This window comes from Lycium barbarum, chromosome 4 (assembly GCF_019175385.1).
Source record: "Lycium barbarum isolate Lr01 chromosome 4, ASM1917538v2, whole genome shotgun sequence".
In the NCBI taxonomy this organism is placed as follows: domain Eukaryota; kingdom Viridiplantae; phylum Streptophyta; class Magnoliopsida; order Solanales; family Solanaceae; genus Lycium; species Lycium barbarum.
Genome location: NC_083340.1, coordinates 132721746 through 132732658, shown reverse-complemented (window position 1 = coordinate 132732658; position 10913 = coordinate 132721746).

Sequence of the window (10913 nt, the reverse complement as noted above, 5' to 3'; positions counted from 1 at the left end):
TTTTTTTGCCCCCCCCCCCACCCCCCACCCCACCCCAATTTTTTTTTGGTTGCTTACTCCACCCACTCCCCTCCCTCCCAAAAAAAAAAAAAAATTGTTTTAAAAAGAAGTTTTTGGTTTTGATTTTTTGCACCACCCACCCTACCCCGCACCCAAAAAAAAAATCTTGTAAAGAAGTTTTTTTTTTTGTTTTGTTTCTTACTAGACGCACCCACCCTGCCACCCCCTCATCCTCCTCTTTTGTTGCTGCTGCTTTCTTCTTTTATTTAGAAAAAAGTTTCTCAAGAAAAAAAAACTCACCCGATTTACGTAATTGTCGGATCAGATTTCATTCGTGTAGCACCGGGCATCACTTCATGGGTTATTTCCGCTCATTTGGTAAGTAAAACAATGTTGTTTTATTCAATTATTCATCTGGGTATAGCTTCCCATTTTTCAACTATTTACAGTAGCAGTTACAATTGTTGCAACAAGTGCTAAAGATGTTGTATAAGAGCTTCTGAATTTATTGCAACAGCTGTTGTAGTTATTCAACAATTTATGCAGTTGTTGCAACTTCTGTACTAATCTGTTTCAACAACTGCTAAAATGTATATAAATAATTTAGCGTACTTATTGCAATAACTGTGAAAGCTGTTGGACAACTTCTACTCTTTCCAACAACTCACTGACTTGTCACAACTAGTAGACTTCTTGTTACAACAACTACACTAGTTTTTGGACATACAACTGTTGGATGAAACAGAGACAACCGAAGTTGTCACCAACAACTAAGTGATCAGTTGCAACAACTCACTGAAGTGATATGTTGATCTTGTTCAAATAAAAAATGTATGTTCTATTGTTAATAAATTGCTGAAAATTTTTCAACAAGTAATAAATGTGTTGCAACAGCTCTGTAACATGTTGGGGTTTTCCAACAAGTAACATGACTTGTTGCAACAACTAGTTAGTTGTTGAACATATCACAACAAATAGGAGGACTTGTTGAATTTACCATTTATTTGTTGGACTTTATCCAATAAGTGACAGGACTGGTTGCAATTAACAAATTTGTTGCAGCAACTAAGTTACTTGTTAGGGTTTGTCAAATAAGTGACATGACTTGTTACAGCAACCCGGTTGGTTGTTCGAATTTTTCCAACAAGTAGAATGACTTGTTGCAGAAACTAGGTAACTTGTTGTGTTTTATCCAACAAGTGATATGTCTTGTTTAATAGCTATGTTACGTGTTGCAACAGATACTACAATTGTTGCAACAACTATGATATGATTCACCCATATTTAGTGATCAACAAAGAGAATCAATGATATTTGGTGATAAACATAGGAGATTAATTATATTTAGTGATCAATATATATGTATATACTTAATCAATTTGATGGTATTTTGAGTCATGACAGATGATCAACTAAGTCACTATGCACTAAATCGAGTGATCAATATAGTAATTTGATGTGAACTACTTAATTCACCCATATTTAGTGATGAACAAAGGAAATCAATGATATATATATATATATATATATATATATATATATAAACATAGGAGATTAATTATATTTAGTGATCAATATATATGTATATACTTAATCAATTTGATGGTATTCTGAGTCATGACAGATGATCAACTAAGTCACTATGCACTAAATCGAGTGATCAGTGTAGTAATTTGATGTGAACTACTTAATTCACCCATATTTAGTGATGAACAAAGGAAATCAATGATATATATATATATATATATATATATATATATATATATATATATATATATATATATATATATATATATATATATATATATATATATATATATATAATATAATCAATCTGATGGTAATTAGAGTTAGGACAGATGAACAACTAAGTCATTATGCGCTAAATCGGGTGATCATTAGAGTGATTTGATGTGAATTACTAGATTCACCCATATTTAGTGATAAACAAAGGAAATCAATAATATTTACTGATCAATATATATACACTTAATCAATTTGACAATATTTTGAATTAGTACAAATGATCAACTAAGTCACTATGCACTAAATCAAGTGATCATTAAAATGATTTGATGTGAACTACTTGATTCACCCATATTTAGTGATAAACAAAGAAAATCACTTATATTTAGTGATCAATAGAGTGAGTATTTTACAACAACTAAGTACACTGTTGCAACAGATGAGCCATCTGTTGTAACAGATGAGAAACTTGTTCCTGCATTTGAGTTATCTGTTGCAACATATTAGTAACTTGTTGCAAAAGTTTTAGCAATTGTTTGATTTGTTGCAACAGCTGAGACATTTTTTGCAACAGATTACTCAGCTGTTGCAACAATTTACTCAGTTGTTTGATTTTTACCGACAAGGTCAGGAATCTGTTATAACAGATTACTCAGTTGTTGTAACCATTTATTCAAAGCAACTCTTTGATTATTTCCAACAGTTTTTTAATCTGTAGCAACATCTACAACAACTGTTTGATTATTACCGATAGATTTGAAATCTGTTGCAACAAATTTGTAACTTGTTTGAAACTATTGAACATAAGGAAGCTATTGCAACAGGTGAGGAATTTATTGCAAGAACCTCAACAACTTTTTGATTTTTTCCAACATGTGAGGAATCTGCTGCAACAACTTCCTTGATTATTGCAATGACTTTATGACTTATTTGAAACTACTGAACATAATTTGAACAACTGAAATACATACTGAACATATAATATATTGATACTGAACACACACACACACTATATATATATATAGTGTGTGTGTGTGTGTTCAGTATCAATATATTATAACAAAAATTGCATAATGTTCATCATCCACTATAATCCACCAAGAACATAAAACACAAACTTATAAATAATTGTTCGTCAGCCCCCCTTAGGGCTCCAAAAGTATAAATTAACAGTTGTGATATGTTCAACAACTAACTAGTTGTTGCAACAAGTCCTGTTACTTGTTGGAAAACCCCCCAACATGTTACAGAACTGTTGCAACATATTTATTACTTGTTGGAAATTTTTCAATAATTTGTTAACAACAGAGCATGCATTTGTGATTTGAACAAGATCAACATATCACTTAGGTGAGTTGTTGCAACTGATCACTTAGTTGTTGGTGACAGCTTCGGTTGTCTCTGTTTCATCCAATAGCTGTATGCCAAAAACTAATGTAGTTATTGCAACAAGAAGTCTACTTGTTGTGACAAGTCAGTGAGTTGTTGGAAAGAGTAGAAGTTGTCCAACAGCTTTCACAGTTGCAACAAGTACGCTAAATTATTTATATACATTTTAGCAGTTGTTGCAACAGATTGGTACAGAAGTTGCAACAACTGTATAAATTGTTGCAAAAACTACAACAGCTGTTGCAATAAATTCAGAAACTCTTATACAACGTCTTATCACTTGTTGCAACAACTGTAACTACTACTGTAAATTGTTGGAATATCAACAGCTATACCCAAATGAATAATTGAAATAAAACAATATTATTTTACTTACCAAATGAGCAGAAATAACCATGAAGTAATGCCTAGTGCTACACGAATAAAATCCGGTCCGAAAATTATGAAAATCGGGTGAGTTTTTTTTTTCTTGAGCAACTTTTTTCTAAATAAAAGAAGAAAGCAGCAGCAACAAAAAAGGAGTAGGAGGGGGACGGGGTGGTGGGGTTGAGTAAGAAACAAAAAAAAAAAAATTCAAAACTTCTTTCCAAGATTTTTTTTTTTGGGTGGGTGGAGGTGGTGCGGTGTTGGGTCACGGGGGCTGGTAAAAAAAAATTATGGGGTTGGTGGGGTGGGGCAGGGGCAGGGGTGAGGTGTGGGAGGAAGAGGGGGGCTGGTGAGGAAAAAAAAAAACAAAACTTTTTAATTTTTTTTGGGGGTTGGGGGAGGGGGGGTGGATCTGGTAAAAAACCAAAAAATAAATGGTGGGGGGGATGTCCTTGGGGGGGGGGGGGGGGCTGGTGGGATTAAGTTGGGTTTTTTTGTTGTATTTTGCAAAAGTTTAACAAGTTTTAAAATTATATTTTGGACCCCAATTAACTTAATCATAAATTTAAGTAGGCTTTGACTTGAGTTGGTCAAAGTTGTCACTTCTAATAATTACAAGACTTGGATGTAGGCCTGTGCACAAATCGGTTCAATCCGAATTTCCGAACCGATTCGAAACAATTCGGATAATTTAATTTGAATAATGCAATTCGATTTCGATTTACAAATGCAATTGTAAAATATTACGGTTTAACGATTCGGATATGGTTTGCTTCAATTATCAACCGAACCGATCCGAACAAACCGAATTTATATGCCACTAGTGATTAATATGACTAATTTGGTATATGTAATGTGGTGTTGGCGGATTTGTATGCTTGCACAAGTTGTCAAGCTCTTATTTTGCTATTTATATGCCATTATGCTTGCAAGTTTATGGTTTTTTCTTGGTTAATGTCTTGGTTATAAGGCTGCAAGTTTAGGATCTCATTATTTTTTGTTATGTTTACTCTAAAACTGAAATGAAATAGTTGCTGGTTTAAATTTTGAATAAACCGAACAAATCGATTTGTGTAACCGAACCAAAATAATAAAAAACGAATCAAATTGAACCTAAAATGGATCGAGTTTGGTTGAGAATTTTAGAAAGTCGAAATTCGAAATTTCAACTCGATGATGGCCAAAACCGAACCGAACCGAATCGTGCACAGGCTTACTTGGATGTCACCTTGAGTTAAATCTTCCCTACAAAGTCACCCAATTATCACTATATTCCTCTAAATATACTAAATACCTCAAAAGTCTCCTTCTCTCATAGTTGACTTGCCATGTCATTAAAGCCCATTTTCTTAATAATTTACTTATTTAACTCATCAAACTCATTTAACCACACTCATACTTTATACCCAGTCAAATATGAACCGGTTAAACAACGGCAAAGATATTAAACCATACTTTCTATTAAGCCACTTTTCCAAGTCTAATTTTTTTTTATCTCAATTTAAATATATTTATCTTTCAATTTAAATTAAACTTTAAGAAGTTTTATTTTTCTATTCAAATTCAAATATTTTTAAATATCATATTTTGTCCACATTAAACGATATATTCTTTCCACATTATAATGGAATTACACAAAATTACTTTCGTATTAGTTTAACTTTTAAAAAATCTAATTGAATCTTATATTTTAAGAAATCAAGTTAATATAAATTTTTCCTTTGTATTTTGAGTTATTTATTCTTTATGTAGTGTGTAATGTTTTGGTATTTTCCAACATCGGGTAGGATGTGGACAATGGTCTCATTATATTTTATTTTTAATGAAATATTTAAGATCATAAATTTTAATAGTACTTTTGAATTTGGCAAAAAATAGTTTTTTGAGGTTAAAGCTAAATAAAGGAGTGCTTTGAAAGTTTTAATTATCTAGCACATACTAATTTCATCTGGATTATTCATCACACCAGATTTCCAATTTCAAATTCAATTCTTTATTTCTAAGTTAAAGTTGAAACAATGAACCAAAGTGTAAAAGAGATCATATTACTGTGCAAAAAATAAGTATTTCAAATTGAAGTTTGATTAAACTTTTTATGACCAAACATGAACGAGTAACATATATAAAATGAAATGGATGGACTAATAATTAACAAAAACCATAATTAAGTGGGTGTTTGGCCATAAATATTATTCACTTTTTTCCGGAATTTTTTTTCACTTTTTTTACTTTTGGCGTTTGGCTATAAAAAATATTCACTTTTTTCCGGAATAAAACTCCGGAATACCAAAAACGAAAAAAAACTTGTTTTTCAAAAAATTTTAACTTTTTTCACTTTTTTAAACTACATTTCACCAAAAACTATGGCCAAACACAACTCCAACTCCAACTTCAAAAATTTCAAAAAAAGTGATTTTTTTTTTTGGTATTTATGGCCAAACAGGGCCTTAAAAGAGAGGGGAAGTTTAGAGAACTAATAAAAACACGAGATGATAAAATTTTTAGTATGTTATTCCTTTATTAAAAATATTAGTATATTATTTTTTTTTTTAAAAAAGCTTTAATGACATGGCATGCCAACAAGGAGAGTATGAGACTTTTGAGGTGTTTAATATATTTTGAGGAAAATAGTGATACTTGGGTGACTTTGCTACTTTGTTGTCATAAAAGAAACAAAAGTGATATTTGGAGGCAATTCCCCACACTTGGGTGATCATCTAGGGAATTTAATATCTTGGAAACTTATCTTTAAGATATGCCTAGAAGTTCTAAATTCTTGTCAGATATTTAGGAGGTTAACTAAATTTTTCTTGTGTATCTAAAACCATCCCTGGAGAAGTATAAATAGGGATGACTTTAGTTAGTTGTAACTAGGTCAATTCAAGTCAATTCTATACCGAGTAACATCACCTGATAACCTCGATACCTCGATACAACTTTAATTCATGCACCTTGAATGTATTCAACTTTTTAACCGCGAGCTTGTTCAAGGCCTCATTTCCTCAGATCATCTAGTTTGGATCACATACAACAACAACAACAATAACAACAAATTAAATTTAGTATAAGCAATCTCACAAGTGAGGTTTGGGGTGGATAATTTGGACCACGTATATACCGTGCCATATTTTTTTCATGTCAGTATCTTAAAGTCTGAACATTAATCGCTATTGGTCGCACAATTGGTGTAACACTCAACCAAAATCATCTGTAGGCTTCCAACTCAACGCATAATCTACAACCTATTCCTTCCCCGATGATGAGAGATAGTAACATTGAGAATTTGTAAACAACTCAAATCTTCATTTTTGATTCAGTAGTAAACTGTTGTGATATGTATAAAACTCTCATGGGTCACCGATCAAGTAGTGATGCCATATCACTAAATACAAAATCATTGTAATAAGTTCTTGGTCATGGGTGGAGTAGTTCTTTTTGATTCATCGCTTGAACTATCTAGGAGCATAGCGCGCAATGGACGTTTTATAGTATTTGTTATTCTTTTTGTTCGACAAATGTAACAATGTTTACATGCTGAGATTTTATCTCAATATTTATTTTTTCCAAAAATTGCGTGAAGCGCGGAGAAGTACACTTTGTAAGTAAATTTTGCTCTTCTCAATCTGAGCACACAAAACAATTTACCATATCTCATATGCCAGCATAGTTAGGAGGATGGCTACCTTTCAAAATTAGCTTGTTTTCATGCTCTTGTTATTTTTTTTTTATTTTTTTTTTTAGGGACAAAGGTGCAAATATACCCTTCAACTTTGCGACTTAGAACAGATATTACCCTATTAAAAAAGTGTGTATATATACCCTTGCCGTTACAAAATGGTGCAAATATACCCCCCGTCCTTACACAAATAGTGCAAATATACCTTTTTTGCTAATGGACTTTAAAAAAAAAACATTTAGCTTATATTTTAATTAAAAAAATGTCATGTGGCTTTAAAAAAAAGTCTACCCATTTTTTTTGAGTCGACATTTTTTTCTAACGGCACATGGTAAATTTTTTTCTGGTGAATTGGGTCTAGTTAGTTTAAAAAAATATCTCCGTGGCTTTAAAAAAATAAGTCTACCCATTTTTTTTAAACGAACCAGACCTGATCCACTAGAAATATCATGTGGTTTTAGAACAATATGTCTGCTAAAAAAAATGGATAGACTTTTTTCTAAAGCCACGTGAAATTTTTTTAATTAAAAAATAAACTAAATGATTTTTTTAAAAAAAAATCTGTCAGCAAAAATGGTATATATGCACCAATTTGTAACAACAACAACATACCCAGTGGAATCCCACAACGTGGGGTCTGGGGAGGGTAAAGTGTATGCAGACCTTACCCCCACCTTGGAAGGTAGGGAGGCTTTTTTCCGAAAAACCCTCGGCTCAAAAGAAAATAAGGGAAAACAAGGCAAAAGAGTCAGATACAGACAAGCATATCAAAGCAATGGGAAAATGAGGAATAACAACAGCGAATAAGTCATGATAAAACAACCTGTAAAGACAAGACCCAACACATAAAAGCAAGACTCAAAGGGCAATAAACGGTAGAGCAAAACTACGCCTATTAGTGCGAAAGAAAAAGCGAGACTACCTACTAGCCTTATATCCTAACTGAGTCCTCCACAACCTCCTATCTAAGTTCTATGTCCTCGGTAATCTGAAACTGCCATGTCCTGTATAATACCCTCTCTCCAATACTTCTTAGGCCTACCTCTACCTCTCCTAAAACCGTCCATAGCCAACCTCTTGCACCTCCGCATTGGGTCATCTATGTGTCTCCTCTTCACATGTCCAAACCATCTCAACCTCGCTTTCCGCATCTTGTCCTCCACCGATGCCACTCCTACCTTGTCCCGGATGTCTTCATTCCTAATCCTATCTCTCCTAGTGTGCCCACACATCCACCGTAGCATTCTCATTTTCGCGACTTTCATCTTCTGCACAGGAGAGTTCTTGACTGGCCAACACGCTGTGCCGTACAACAGGGTCAGTCTAACCACTACTTTGTAGAACTTGCCCTTAAGTTTTGGTGGCACTTTCTTGTCACACAGCACACTGGAAGCGAGCCTCCATTTCAACCATCCTGCACCAATACGATGTGTGACATCATTGTCAATATCCCCATTTCCTTGTAAAATAAACCCAAGATAGTTAAAGCTTCATTTCTTTTGGATGACCTGGGTACCAAGCCTCACTTCCACGTCAGCCTCATGAGGTACGCCACTGAATCTGCACTCCAAGTACTCTGTCTTGATCCTACTCAACTTGAATCCTTTAGACTCTAACGTCTGCCTTCAATCCTCTAACTTAGTGTTAACTCCACCACGAGTCTCGTCAATCAAGACTATGTCATCCGCAAACAACATACACCATGACACCTAACCTTGAATATACACCAATTTGTAACGGCAGGAATATATTTACACCACTTTTATAACGGAGAGTATATCTGCTCTAAATCACAAAGTTGAGGAGTACATTTGCATCTTTTCTTTCACCGTTCCATCAAATTATATTTGGCCATATATTGTGGTGTAAGTGCTTGCGGGTTTGCACGTTGTTGTATCCATGCATTTGTGCTGTACTAACCGTTGGCGGAGCTACCTTGTAAGAAGTAAGTTATACTAATTTTTCTTTGTCAGAAGATTTTACCATTTATATAAATAACTATATGGCCCGTTCCCGTGCAAGGCACGGGCATTTCCCCAACATCATTTGTATAAGTGAAATCCAACATTAGAAAAATTAATTTCACGGTGTTCTATTATATAGTAGGATTATCCAAATAAAGGAAATATCATCAAACTAAATATTGAAGTAACATAATATACTATATTCATTTGCAGAACAAAATTATTATGTTGCATTTTTGAGCTTGCTAGAAAGAAAAAGATCGAGATTGTTTGTGATCATGTAGGTGGTCCAACACTTTACTATATCTTTTGTTTCATTTCTTCTAAAACAATCACAAACACCTATTTAATTAAGGATCTACTATCACAAATTCTATGCATAATCTCAGCAATGTGTATTCCTGAATTATCTCATTTACCAAGAAAGCAACAATTCCCATCACATCCTTCATCAGGGAAGATGAGTAGAACTGAGTTCCATGATTTTTCAGCTGGCAACAGATGCTAGCTACAGTTATCATGTCTTAGGATTTGTTGAATGGTCTCGACCTCATTCTGCCCATTTAGAAGACCCCTTATTTTCAAACCAGGCCCACTTGCTAAATAAAACTTGCCAAGAGAAAGTTAATACCCCACAAGCGCAGGGAATTGAAATTGAGAAACAATAAAAAAACATATGCAAAAAGGGAAAGACAAAAATAGTCTACATGGAATACTTTAAACAGGCAATACATAACAATTAAACCCATATATTAGGCATCTATCACTCACTCAAACAAGCTGATGGCTGATATTTGTAATCACGATATTTACTTAAAATGTGAAAGACATCCCTTGATATGAAAATCTTGCCATGTTTTATTGTTCCCTTTTGTTTTCCGGTGAAAAATGAATAATCAGTTAGAGATTTATATTGTAAGGGTTTAAAGATAAGTAGGTCGTATCTAATCCCGAAAATTCTCCTTTCGGGGTCAGTGTTTGAGATTACAAGAGCTGTATTGAAAGAAACGAGCATAAGAAATAAAAAATAATATAAGACAAATAGATATTCCAAGATAAATGATACGCCCGAATGTATATTGCTTTTGAGAGAAGAATAAAAGATCGGTTACAAGAGAGGAAGTGAAGATGACTTAGCTTACATGATAAGCTATCTATATAGAAATAAAAATAAGACTTTTCAACCCTAACATTCGATTGTTGTGACTCAATTGTGCTCCCACATGCTTTCCTGCCACAACACTCTGATCGAGATTCGTTGATGTGACTTGAGTTGGTGGGAGTGGATGAGCCCTTCCGGCCTCTCCGAGCTCTCAGTTATGAAATCCAGCCCGAGTACGAATTTTGCCTAATATAGATAGTCCCCACTTTTTGGGCCCTTCATTTTCCTTGAGCCCGGGAAGAGGAAGAATCTGCTCTTTTCCCGAAATTCTAGCGAGAGACAAAACGTCGCCTCTTTTCCTGCGACCAGCCACTATGTCAGGTTGACATTTAATATGTCCAGTCTTTTATTCGATAACACGCCGTGTTTCCCTGACAGGGTGCGATTCTTCGTTGCCCAAGGCGAATGATCACCCCTATCGACTATGTATATATAAGTGAGCGACCTCGCTCATATTTTTCCATATCCATGCTTTCATCCCTTACTTTTGTGCAAACATATTTTTCCCCTTTTCCAGACTTCTTTTCCTCATCTCATTGTCTTCATCATCCACCTCGACATCCTCGTCTTTTGACCTTACTCTGGCGAGCATACGGGAATAATTAGGGGC